The sequence below is a fragment of the Ambystoma mexicanum genome, chromosome 9 (genome assembly GCF_040938575.1).
Source record: "Ambystoma mexicanum isolate Mex_15411 chromosome 9, UKY_AmexF1_1, whole genome shotgun sequence".
Lineage (NCBI taxonomy): Eukaryota > Metazoa > Chordata > Amphibia > Caudata > Ambystomatidae > Ambystoma > Ambystoma mexicanum.
In genome coordinates, this window is record NC_090931.1 from 92519334 (window position 1) to 92533501 (window position 14168).

Here is a 14168-nt window from a genome sequence, read left to right on the forward strand (position 1 = left end):
AGGCGAAAGAAAAATACAAGAAAGATATGATCGGCATAGAAGTGATTCTCCACAATACCAAATAGGGGATCAAGTATGGTTAGCCACAAAACATATACCTCTAAAGGGAACACGAACCTTTAACCCAGATATTTGGGACCTTACTCCATTAAGGCCATTATCAACCCGGTGGCTGTCAAGTTGGACTTACCTGCTAATATGCGAATTCATCCCGTCTTTCATGTGTCACTTTTGAAGCCAGTACAACCAGGGACAAGACTAACCAAGCCACCAGACCCCATCCTTGTAGACGGAGAACCCGAATTTGAAGTTAAGAACATCCTGGACTCCAAGCTGATAAAGTCAAAACTTTTTAATTTAATCGACTGGAAAGGTTACAGACCACAGGAAAGGTCATGGGAACCTAGTGACCATGTTCATGCACCCCGATTGGTGAAATAATTCCACCGAAATTTCCCAGACAAACCGAAACCACAGGGAAGAATGACTTTAGGAGGGGCCTTGGGGGGGGTTCTGTCATGATGCCTACCCCCGGGGACCCAGACCAAGTCCAGCAACCCCGGAAGCAGGCATCAAGTTATGCCAAGCAAGCCCAACAACCCCTGCTAGGGGCTATTTGGGTGCAGTCCTGGCGCCTATGGCGCCAGGCTCATATGGAGAGTCAGTCTGGGACCAATGACCTGGCATCCTCTATGGTGCAGGCCAACCATGTATAGGGTTGCACCAACCAGTCATGCACATTTTCAGTGTATACAATAACAACACTTATGATGCTGTGTCTCCTTTTAAGATTCTGCTTTTACACATTTTGGCAGAATGTTCCGTGGCAGCAGAGTTCTTTGCTGATGCACATATCTTTGCAGAAATAAATAGTATTTTCATTTGCAAGAGTATATTGGGCCTTTTTTCCCTAGCAGGTTTCTTGTGTGAGCATTTTGGGGCATGCCTTCAGTACTTGCGGCGATGGTATTGCGCAAATGTACTGCTGTGATGTTTCCATGTGTTTAACATATTGGGATGCTGGATGCCTAATGAAACCTTTTTTATGTTAACACAATGGATGTTACAAAGCCACGGTAGTGGCTGTGTAGTTATGGTTAAATTGCTAATCCCATAGAAAGAGCACTTTTTGGGTGGCTTATAACTTCACTCCCCCTGGACGACTCCTCACCAAACTTTGCAAAAAAAGTATATGGGCCACTCTGAATTTTTACAGGGGGGGTCCCAAAACTTCTGTTTTTCCCATGGACTGAATGGGGAAAAACCTTTGCGCATGCCTACAGCCCAAAGCGCTGAATGAATTTTCACCAAATTTGCAGCAGGTGCAGCGGCTTGGTCCCAAAAGCGTGCTTTTGTAAAGTTGGTGAAAATCCATCCAGAAGTTTTTTTTAAAAATGATCAAAAAGTAGGTCTAAAAAATTAGTGATAACTATGTCCGCTCCGCGGACACACTTCCCTGTTCGCTCCGCGGACAGGACACTGATTGGCTAATCAGCTCGTGTCATGTCCATGGACATGTGACGCGTTCGCTGATTGGATGGTGAAGAGCATGAAGTGCGTCAGATTGTTCCGATGCGCCCGCCATCTTGGATCTGCCAACCGCGCAGTGGCGAACAGAAGCGAAATGCAGTTTTGGGGAGTGTTTTGGTGTGCAAGTGCTTGGGGAGGTTTGGGGAGTAAGAGATGGGTCAAATACTGTATTTGTTTAGGTGTCACCTGATACTGATGTATTCGACATGCCCGTGCTGTCCAGGATGTCCGTAATTAGGGAAAATGAGGGTTGTCCTAAGGACAGTATTCCCGTCCGTGCTGTCCGCAGGCAAGTTGAAATTGTTCTAAGGACACTTGCAGATTCTATGGGTGTGATATGCTGCTGTGGTTGTGGCCAGGGCCTAGAGTCTTGGGTGCATGGCCTTTGGCCATGCACCCAACACCGAAGTTATAAGCCACCATGGGTGTGATATGCTGCAGTGGTTGTGGCCAGGGCCTACAGTCTTGGGTGCATGGCCAAAGGCCATGCACTCAAGACCGAATTTAAATGCACCAATGTTATAAGACACCATGGGTGGCTTATAACTTTGCTCTCCCTGGAATCCTCACTAAACTTTGTAAAAAGTGTGATATGGTTGGGCCCATATAGACAGTTAAAATGTTTGATTCTATGGGTGTGATCTATGGGTGTGATATGCTACGGTGGCTGTGGCCAGGGCCTCGAGTCTTGGGTGCATGGAGACCACAGCCATTTTTTCGGAGTCTGTGTTGCTTCTTTGAACAAGTATCTGAGTTACTTTGAGTAATAGGTTCTTCTTTGGTTGTGGTATTTGATGAAGTATTAGCTTCTTTTACTCTCTTTGGAGGATTTGCAGTGAGATCCTGTTGCATTTCTGTTTGAATTAGTTTTCTTTTACAACGTTTTCCTTTTTGTGGAACAGGATATGTTTTTAGATGGGGGGTTTATAGTGAACGTAGTCTATTGCATTCTAAAATGCAAGGACTATCAGCGTTTACTTCACTTGCATCAAAGTTGATTAGAAATAGACATCAAGTGCACGTAAGCGTGATAGTGCTACCTAGCTCATAACTTCTTTAAAGACTGTGTTCCCAATATCTATCAATGCTTTGTCTAGGGTAAGACCTTGTGATTTGTGAATGGTGACTGCGTGTGCTAGAGTTAGAGAAAATTGTTCTCTGCGTACATACATGTCTTTAAAGAGAAGGAATCGAGCTGTTGAGCACCCTATCCTTTTTACTTCTGAAAGTTTGTAAAAGAGAATATTGACAAACTCAATGTTGTTGTCACGTGAGTATGTTAGAAAGCCAACAACTGTACCCAGTGCTCCCTTAATTAGTCCTAGCTCCACGTCAAGGTTACGTTCAAGCATTACTCTACAGTTTAAGGATAATTTTAATATTTTCTCCAAACCAGCTGTGTTGGAGATAGAATTTTCTAAGGTATTTAGTCTTGTTGTGGCTTGTTGACACATGGGTAGTGTCATACCATGTACGTCCAGTTTGTCTGTGGAGCAAATTTCAATCATTGGTTGCATTTCTTTTTTCAACATTGTTTCATTGAATTTGGAACAGCTTGCAAGAGTTGGCATTAAGGACATACAATTGAGATTTTTGTGTGCTAATTTTGCCATAACATCAGTAGCACATGAGTTATTGGCATAAAGTGCATGGATGTGCCGGGTTTTTAATATTGTTTGTGCTTCTTGAGATAGTAAACCAACTCTAATACTTTTTAAAATGTTGGCGTAAGTGAGGTCTGCAGATTGGTGCATGTTTTCTGTTAATTCTCTGTATTGGATATGTTGCCAAAGGTTGACACTTCCTATGCTGCCAACAGTTTTATGGCAGAGTTTGTGTCCTAAGGTTTTAAAAATAGGTTCACCACCTTGCACTGGTGTCAATTGAAGAAGATCTCTGAAAACAATAATGTGTTTTCCTCCAAAGAGCTCTTCGTAGTTTGTTTTAAGTACTTCTTGCAATCTGCGGTGAATCAAAGCCAACATTAGGTTGGAGACCATGCTCACTTCATCTATTAGTAGCATTTTCACTTGTTTTAACACTCTGCGTAGTTCCATTACAGCTTCTGTAGAAAGTTTGTAATATTCTAATTTGTTTTGGTGTTCTACTGGAAGGAGTAGTAATCAGTGTAAAGTGACACCACCTATGTTGTAGGCAGCTAAACACGTGGGGGCAGTTACAACAGCTAACAGTTTGTTGTTTGTCAATTGTTGAAGGAACTTTCTGATGATTTTGATTAAGAATGTTTTGTCTGAACCAGCTTCACCACTGACGTATAGTAGTATAGGTTTGAAATGTTGGCAGGTACATTCTTTATGTTCATGTTGTACACCATGTGCAATTTCTTTTGTTACTTCTTGAAAAATGGTATGCTTCTCTTTGTTCAGTTTTGATTGTAGTACAGTTAAGTGTTCTGTATCTTCTACATAGTGACACATGGTGTTTTCTACTTCTGTCATAGCTAATTCTGCCTCATTTGCAATTAGTGGCTGCCCCAGTGATTCTTGACTTCCTGTTACAGAAGATTGACTACTGTTGGGAGTGTCCTTATCTAGTTGGGCCTGGAGTTCTTCTTCATGTTGCTGTTCATTGTGCAACATTGTTTTGTACTGCGTAAAGTTTATATCGGTGATAGTGCTTTCATTGCTTTGAAAGCGTCTTCATAGGAGTCATAGTTTTCTAGTATCTCTTCTTCTTTTCTCCATAGTTTAAAAAGTTGTAGCAGGCACATGTAATATAATTCTCTATGTTGAGGAGTTTTTAATGACAATTTGATATGATTAATTAAGCTTTGTTTGGTAAGTTCCACTAAACTGCCTTCTCAATCTATCACTCTATATCTACCTTTTTTTTTCATCAGGTTTTATATTATTTTTGTATGTGAAGTTTTGGGCTATGTGGTATAGACACATGGTTTCCAAAGTGGTACTCCTGTTCGGGTAGTATGTATCTAGTAAATTGTTTTTCAAAATGTCTTGGCTGTTGTGATCATTTTTGGCTATTGTTTCTATATCTTATGAGAACTCTTTTTCTAGATTTAGCAGGACCAAGACTTAGCCATACTATATTTTCAGATTTTCCATACAAAGCAGTGCCGGTTAAACGATCTGCAGCTTCATAGGAGCCACATTCTCTATGAGAGAGCATTTTTATGCCTAAGCTGTACAATTTCTGAGATAGTGTTTTGTCCGATGATAGGTCATTCCAGAGGTCTTGAAGCTCTGTTTTTTCTGCTTTTGTAAAGTAAGCTGTAACATATCATGCAACTGCAGTGGAATTGTCTGCAATGTACTGCACAAATATGTTTGCATTCCATAAGAAGGCAATGATTGCATTGTAATCATTAATATATTGTGATTCATGTGTTATTTTTATGTAATACGTGTTCTTACGTGATTTACCTTTGACACTATGTCTAACCGAAGACATGAAGTTGTTCACTTCACCTGTTTCTGTAACTGGTCTAGGGAAACCAAAGCGGCATTTGGTGAAGTATTTCTGTTTGTTTTTGTATTTGCGACAACAATATTTGCCACATTTGTATTTTTGAAATTGTACAATTTGTGCATGAATATCACTATTTGTTGCTTCCGATGGAATTTCACAAGTGACATATTTTTCAATAAACTGTAAAACAGTAGCATCACTGTCCTGACCAAATTTAGGAGCATCTTTAATGCATAAAAGCATATGGATATGTGGTGCTCCTCTGACTTGGTATGCTTTTCCCCAAAAGAAGTGTTGCACTTCTCCGAGGGGAGGAACAGTTTTATTTTTAAAAAAAAGAAAATGGATCATAACAATTAAACGATGATGGAAATATCTTGAAACATTAGCAGGATCTAGAGAGCAAAGTTCTCCAGGTGTTAGTATATCTATGTTTGTTTTGTTTTGGTTTGATATGCATAGGAAATTATGTAAATCTTCCCATGCATATTCTGCACAACTTAATGTAACAAACCAAGTGGGTGGGCCAAGGTTTCTTATCATACAATGTATATCTCTGTGACGTCAAAACAAGTACTCTTTCCTACCACGCATGTTTGCTAACAGATTTGTAATGCATGATTGTAAAACCTCATCTTTTTCTTGCACTTTTTGTATTAATTGCGTAGCTGAAATATTTTGAAATTGGGTCCCTGATTTCAATATGTGTGCATCTCCGTAGCATAGAGTTGCTAGTTCACTTTCAAAGAGTAGGTGAAATATGTATTCCACATTTTGTCTAAGTCTGGGATCTTCAGAATACATTTGTAATGAGCAGTATTCTGATGCTGTTATCTGAGTGGGTCTGCCATCGTACCTTCCTCCTTTGTCAGTAAGAAAGAGTAGAGGAAAAACACGTGCTTCTATACTTTGTTCCCATATGCTGATTGGTGATCCTTTGGTTTGTCGCATTTGGTACATTTCTAGTGCATCAGCTATGGTGTCCTTAGAGTGTAATGGATGAATTGTATAATGGTCTAAAATAGTGGATACCGTAGCAGGATCTAGAAGTTCAAATTGACCAGTTTCTGGTGACGCTTGAATTATTTCAGTTGTTTCCCTTTTTCTTCAATATTTATTTCTTTGTAGTATTCATTATTGTCTTTTAGATATTGCAAGGCTTGTCTAACTTTATGTAAGTCTACAAAGTGTTGCCATTTTTTTTTCTTTTGTTGGTACAGCATTTACTAAGACAATTAAAGATTGTTCTATTGGACGTTGCACTCCCAGAGTGTGCACATTTTCTTTAAGATCTAATGGTAAATAAACTACTTTGCCACAAATGCCTTTCACCAATTCAGAGGGAGGTAATTCTGCTGTTTTTGGTTGAAGGCGTATTATTGCGTGAAATGGGTGCACTGTTTGAATTATGATGCTCTCATATAAATTGAGTTGTTGCAGGGGTTTTGGTAGTGGGAATAATTACAAGTTATTTGTGATAGCACATGAAGGAGTTTGGTTGTGTCAAGTTTTGTAGTGCAGTAACTGCAAAGTATTAAGGGGTCAGTTATTTCGTATTTATTTTCTGCTATAAGGTAGAGAGCTAATTCAAACGATTTGGAATCTTCATTGTCTTCCATTTTGTATGTTACATCTACAGTTTTTGTGTTACTTTTATAAAAAGTTCTGCGGCAACACACACACACATGGTTTGGTACTTCAGCGGATGTACTTTTAAATTTTAGTATTTATTTTTTGTATGTGTGTAGTAGAAGGTTGCCATGTGCAGAATTGTTGCTAGTCTGTTGTAAAGCTATTGCATTTTGTAAGCAGCTTTCACTTCCAAAATATTTTCTCTGGATATGGTTGATTTCTTCGAGTAGGTCTTTGGGTGTACCATGTAGAAGAGTGTTATTTAAATTGGCTAGTGTTAAAGCAGGACTTTTAGCATAGTACAGTTTATAGACTTGATTTCTTATAGTTGAATGATGTTTTGATATCATTTTGATATGATGGAAGGTACTTTTGCAAATAGGTCCCGAAATGCAGGCTAATGAATGTCCTTGTAGTCCTGTGTATTTGCGCACTGGACAGGTATCCATATTTTGCAGCACTTTCATTTTGATTGTGTATTTGCCTTTCACGTACTGATTGAGGAACTGGTGTAAAGATTTAAAAGATTTTTTGGGAATGTTACACATTGATGTGCATGGCCATTTGTACACTGGACGTTCTGGTTCAGTTGAATGGGGAGGTAATTCTGAGTTTTCTGGGGATATTTTTGTAAGCAGTATTTCTTGTTCCATGATGGTATTATTAATTTTTTCATAACCTCGTCTACTGCTATGTATGGCAATTGTGTTTGTTTGGATTTGTTTGCATGCTTCTTCATCATAATATGGTTCTGTGCTCGTGGTGTGACTCCATTCACCTCCACAGATATTTAAGAAGTTATTTTTGTTGACATTCTGTTTATTTATTAAGAGGTTTTTTTGTAATTTAGTATTTCTTTTTTTAGTGCTTTCATTCTGTTTAACACTAAAATGAATAACTTTCTTTTGAGAAGGTTTGCACTGTCTATCAAAGCTTCTAAGATTAATTTTCTACGGTATGTTTGAAGGGTTATGCATGATTTGTCTCCTGTTTTTATAAGATTCTGAAGGACTCTGTAGCGGAACATTTTTGATAAAATACTTTTTTTTGGTATGGTTACTTGCTAGTACCTTTTCTTCAATATTTATTTCCTTGTAGTATTCATTATTGTCTTTTAGATATTGCAAGGCTTGTCTAACTTTATGTAAGTCTACAAAGTGTTGCCAATTTTTTTTTCTTTTGTTGGTACAGCATTTACTAAGACAATTAAAGATTGTTCTATTGGACGTTGCACTCCCAGAGTGTGCACATTTTCTTTAAGATCTAATGGTAAATAAACTACTTTGCCACAAATGCCTTTCACCAATTCAGAGGGAGGTAATTCTGCTGTTTTTGGTTGAAGGCGTATTATTGCGTGAAATGGGTGCACTGTTTGAATTATGATGCTCTCATATAAATTGAGTTGTTGCAGGGGTTTTGGTAGTGGGAATAATTCCAAGTTATTTGTGATAGCACATGAAGGAGTTTGGTTGTTGTCAAGTTTTGTAGTGCAGTAACTGCAAAGTATTAAGGGGTCAGTTATTTCGTATTTATTTTCTGCTATAAGGTAGAGAGCTAATTCAAACGATTTGGAATCTTCATTGTCTTCCATTTTGTATGTTACATCTACAGTTTTTGTGTTACTTTTATAAAAAGTTTTGCGGCAACACACACACACATGGTTTGGTACTTCAGCGGATGTACTTTTAAATTTTAGTATTTATTTTTTGTATGTGTGTAGTAGAAGGTTGCCATGTGCAGAATTGTTGCTAGTCTGTTGTAAAGCTATTGCATTTTGTAAGCAGCTTTCACTTCCAAAATATTTTCTCTGGATATGGTTGATTTCTTCGAGTAGGTCTTTGGGTGTACCATGTAGAAGAGTGTTATTTAAATTGGCTAGTGTTAAAGCAGGACATTTAGCATAGTACAGTTTATAGACTTGATTTCTTATAGTTGAATGATGTTTTGATATCATTTTGATATGATGGAAGGTACTTTTGCAAATAGGTCCCGAAATGCAGGCTAATGAATTTCCTTGTAGTCCTGTGTATTTGCGCACTGGACAGGTATCCATATTTTGCAGCACTTTCATTTTGATTGTGTATTTGCGTTCAAGTACTTATTGAGGAACTGGTTTAAAGATTTAAAAGATTTTTTGGGAATGTTACACATTGATGTGCATGGCCATTTGTACACTGGACGTTCTGGTTCAGTCGAATGGAGAGGTAATTCTGAGTTTTCTGGGGATATTTTTGTAAGCAGTATTTCTTGTTCCATGATGGTATTATTAATTTTTTCATAACCTCGTCTACTGCTATGTATGGCAATTGTGTTTGTTTGGTTTTGTTTGCATGCTTCTTCATTAAAATATGGTTCTGTGCTCGTGGTGTGACTCCATTCACCTCCACAGATATTTAAGAAGTTATTTTTGTTGACATTCTGTTTAGTTATTAAGAGGTTTTTTTGTAATTTAGTATTTCGTTTTTTTTAGTGCTTTCATTCTGTTTAACACTAAAATGAATAACTTTCTTTTGAGAAGGATTGCACTGTCTATCAAAGCTTCTAAGATTAATTTTCTATGGTAGGTTTGAAGGGTTGTGCATGATTTGTCTCCTGTTTTTATAAGATTCTGAAGGATTCTGTGGCGGATCATTTTTGATAAAATACTTTTTTTTGGTATGGTTACTTGCTAGTATATCAAGATTTATAGGAGCAGTTTTAGCAGTAGTGGTAGCCAAATTCTTGTTAATCATTATCTGTTTTGTTTAACATTTTGATAGAGGAGGCAAAGTTTCTGTAGTGGAAGCTTGTTTTGTTTCACTATATGACTGTATTAGCTGTTTTGTTTGAACTTTTTGTACAAACTCTGGTAGAGATGGATGGTTATTTTGGACACTTTTATTTTCATTTGCTCTATTTCTGCGTTGCTTTCTACGGACTTGCTTTTTAGTAAGCATTCTTTGGGGCCTGTTGAAAAAAAAAAAAGGTATGGGTTGGCCCATTCTGCAATTTATGTGTGCTGTGTGCATGAGTGTCTGAGTATGATGGGAAAGATGTATGTGGTGGTGTGTGATTGTGCATTGGGCAGCTACAATTAGTTGGGAAGGCTATTCTTCTATTTGTGTGTTACTAAACTGCGGTTCAGATGAGAGTAGAAAGTGAGCTAGTGGTGAGGAGAAGCATTAATAGTAAACCTAATGGTATAAAATTAAAAAAGTTCTTTGTTTTGTAATACTAACATTCTAGGGGTTGAGTATGTTATTTGTGTTCCAAAAAAACAGGGATTTGTGTGCCATTCTGCCTGCTAATTCCTGTTTAATAAATGGGGATTTGTGGGCAAGATTTAAAGAAAACATACTTCCCTTCCACTTGGCCATGGTGGGGCAGGCATGTTTTAAGGCCCTTTGGGTAATGGCAGTCTGCCCTCCTTCGCAGGCCCCAGCTCAGGTGAACCACAGTTATTAGACACTTTCAAAGCACCACAATTAAGTTGGTTTGAGTTTTTAATAGCTGGGTTCCCATATATTGGGATCCTTTCTAAAACAGTCAAACATTATGTTTCCTTACATGCAACAATGAAAAAATATCTTCTGTAGATTGAATGTGTTGAATTGCTCAGTCTTTCGAGCAACTGGAAATCCTTAATGATGAAGCCAGCCTCACTCACAGCATTTCTTACAAATCCTGCATCGAGGAACAGAACTGAAAACCTGTGATCTCGAAGTCCATAATAGGTTTCTTCAAGGACCCCAGTCATTACCAAATGCCCTCCTGGTTTTAGCAAGGTTGAGATATTTTTGATAGCTCTCCTATAGGTGTCGCTGTCCTTACATGCGCCTTCCAAACACAGTGTTGAGAGCAGACAGTCTGCACTGGGTAGCAAGGAAGATCCCAACGGTTGACTTTGAGTGACATCACATTTCAGTAATTCTTTCGCTCTCTGTCTCAGCTTCTCTTCCTTCTGTGTCCATTTCTCGCCACAAAACAATAAGTATTTTTGACGTTACTTTTCTCATTTCAATAAAGCTGAAAGCAACATAATAAAACTGTGGTTTAAGCTACGAAGAAACTCAAAGCTTTATAGTGCATATGAATGCATCTTTAGATACTGTATGCATTTCCATACAGAGGTCAGGTAAGGGCATAAAGGCACACCAGGTTGTCCAGTTTCAAGTCTACTTCTGCATCATAGAGACTACTTGGTCTCAAATACTGTGTTTGCTGTCAGTCTATCATTACATAACAAGAGTAGCAAACAGCCCTTCAGAAGAAGAACCACAGAAAGTGGGTGTTAATGCTAGCACCTCAATATATCCTTAATTCAAGAAACATTTCCATGAAGAATCCTGTGTGGCAGTTTGTGACGATCATGTGCCGTTCTCAACACCAACCTTATCACAGAAAGAGGACAGAGCCTGTAAGCACTTCCTCAGGGCGTGACCTCCCCATTGCCCATCCAATTGACTCTGAGAGACTGTATCTGAATGGAATGACCGGGTTCCATAGTGTCTGAGCCATGGCCTCTGTTTTATTCAAGGCACCTCATTTGAGGTGGCCTAGAGGACTCCATGGAAATGGGAACACTGAAGCACCGACACCTTTAGTAATGGTGCCAGTGCTTCAGCGATTTATCTGTCAGCAGGGGCCAGAATTACCGGAGGTTCAGGCCTGCCAGTAGTTCACTGCCCCTCCAGGCAGACTTGTAGTTTTCCGTTCTGGAAAATGTTGTTACCGGCACCTTAATTCCAGACCAGCAAACCTATAAAGAGGGCCAAAGACTTTTTCCAACATTCTATTTCAAATAACTTTTAAATCAGTGTGACATTTGCCAGAAAAGTTTGTAAAATCAATAGGCAATTCACTGGAAAAAAATGTCCACTCTCTTTAATTGTTCAAAAGTTAGAAAACATTGAAAGAGGTGTGTTCTAGGCCTTTGGCAATGGTTTTCCCATGTTGAAAAATGCAGAAACTTTGCTCACACACACAGAGTTTAAATCAGCAAACCAGTTGTCAGCAGTTTTTTTGGGGCTTAAAGGAAAGCTCGGGATTCTATTTCTTTTTTGGTTTGGTAGAAAGCTGTCGAGTATTTTCTCTTTCAAATAGCATAGAGTGGGTTGCTCTCTGCCCAGCAAATCATTTACATATCTCCCGTGATGGATTGCAGGAGATCCAGTGTTTCAGAACTAGTTTTAACACATCTTTTCGAGTTTCGTACATTGAATCAAATGAGGGAAAGATTTATTTTGGTCTCATGGAGGATGTGAGTAAGGGAAATTGGGTAGGATTTGTGGTTTGCAGTTTGTAGACAAAGTGTTATATTTTTGTGATATTTTCCAAAACCTCTCAGGGATTTTCCCAACTTCGTGAGGGTTCACACGCTCCTGAAAGTAAACAGATTTGCTTCATCAGTAAGCCCATGTATACACTTTAAAACAGCAAATATCCTAATTTGTGGGATGGTGGAGTCACCAATGTTTTACGTTCATTTAGCATACTATCCATAGCCTGGAAACCACTGAAAGAATTGGGTAGATTGCCTAGTACATTTCTTTAAGATTATTATTCAGACGTTTTGTAGTGCTGGATAGTATTTTGGGAGAATGTTAAAACATGTGCGCAAATATCTAATTAGGCATAGTTTGATAGGGTTTCTACATAACACTAGAATCAAATAGGTCTGAAGTTGATGCTTTGAATTGATTGGAAGGGGCTTTTCCTCACCAGTGCCACAACACCTGCAAGGTTGTGTAAGCACATTTTGAGATGCTCGAGAGTTAACGTTATTGTTGATTGGCTGGGCCCAGGATTTTGTAGGACTGTGTGCCCTGCACGTCTAGCTCTGAACTGGAGGTGAACTCCGGTGATGGCTACTGGGTGGCGCGGCGCTGTGCTGTGTGTGACTTGGCTGAAATGTCTAATTCTGCTTTCACATTTCACGTGTAAGGTTATTTTCTTTCAAGCCTTTTAATCCCACCAAAACTAGGTGTTTGCTCAACATGTCCCAAAGTTCCAAACACATAGATTCATATTATTTTGCACGTATTATCTCTAATAATAGTCGAACATGTATGCAGTTGTGTGAATGTTTGTGGGCTGTCTGTATTGATTTGAAAAACGCTGTGTTCAAAATACCAGTGCCCTATAGATAAAGAAATGTTTCTAGTGCAAAGGCTTGACATTTGTGCTAATTTACATCCTCACAACACTACACCTACCTGGCTCTGAACTACAGTCAAACATCTAAGACCTGATTCATGGAAGTGTTTTATAATGGCGCAATTCCATAGGAAAACGGTCTATGAATCAGGCCCCTAGTGTTTGCTAGTGTTTGCTACTGGGTGGTATTATGCGGCAGGTGGTTTGGCTCATATTTCTAATTCTGGTTCACATTTCAGGTGGAAGATTTTTTTTCAAGACATGTAAACCACCATAACTTTGCTGGTGTTTTCTCTATATGAACACTTATTTCCATGTACCTATATTTCAGAGACAGAGGCAGTAATGATGTGCCTAACTTACATGCCCGCTATACACAGTCTGTTATAACGACACTAATTTGCACACCCCATAGCAATAGCAACTGGGTTTTTACATCAATCCCTTAGAAGATATTGATGCAGAAACCCAATTGTTTTCACATGTTTTTAATTGTACCTAGACACATGTTGTGGCGGTGGTATTGCACAAATGTACTGCTGAGATGTTTCCATGTGTGTAACATATTAGGATTCTGGATGCCAAATGAAACCTTTTTTTATGTTAACACAATGAATATATATGCATTAGATGGCAGATTAGATTAGTGTAATGCCAGACTGCCGGTCAGATACCACAGCGGGTAGAGCGCTCGCTTTGACATCCGTGCAGAGCCTGCTGATGCAGGTTTGAATCCCGGCAGGGCCAAACTCAGCCTTTCATCCTTCTGAGGTCGATAAATGAGCACCACACACCCTGGGTAATAATAAGCAGCGCTCAGATACCTGAGGGTTTGTAGCGCTATATAAATGCTAAATTATTATCTGTTATTCTGCTTATTTGACTACAGACTATATTAGTGAAAATAATCAAATTAGTGTGTACCTTAATACTGACATAAGACAATTATAACATATAATATTAACATAAGAATTAGCCTCACCATAGTGTGTCGGCTGCTTTTACGGCCGATTGGGAGCAACAACCTAATGAATCAATTTCTACTCCAAATGCTGACGAATCTTAATTATTTCAATGGATGGCTTCATCACTTTCACCAGTTATTTGTCCTGAAGAAGTTGAGAACAATTCTAATTCAGGATCAAACTGTTGAGATTTCATGAGGCTTGTCATGATGGGGTTCAAATACATCCGCAACCAGACTTTGATGAAAAAGCCATAGATATGTGAAATATCAGTCTTCATGGTGCTTTATTTATTAACAGATGTTTTGCGTCTTTCTTGCAAAGAATGCTTAAATATAAAATCGTGATTTTGAGCAAAGTAACTAAGGAAACTTTAATGATCAGATTTCTCCATTAACATACATCATAAACACAGAATTGTAAAAACAGAAATGTAAACACAATTTAAAAACAGTTAAG

At 38.5% G+C, this 14168-nt stretch overlaps 1 pseudogene; it reads right to left on the minus strand.

Annotated features, from left to right (window-relative positions):
* Positions 1-10078: 10078 nt before the first annotated feature.
* LOC138487265 (nicotinamide N-methyltransferase-like) overlaps positions 10079-14168 on the minus strand; it is an 89640-nt pseudogene continuing 85550 nt past the window's right edge.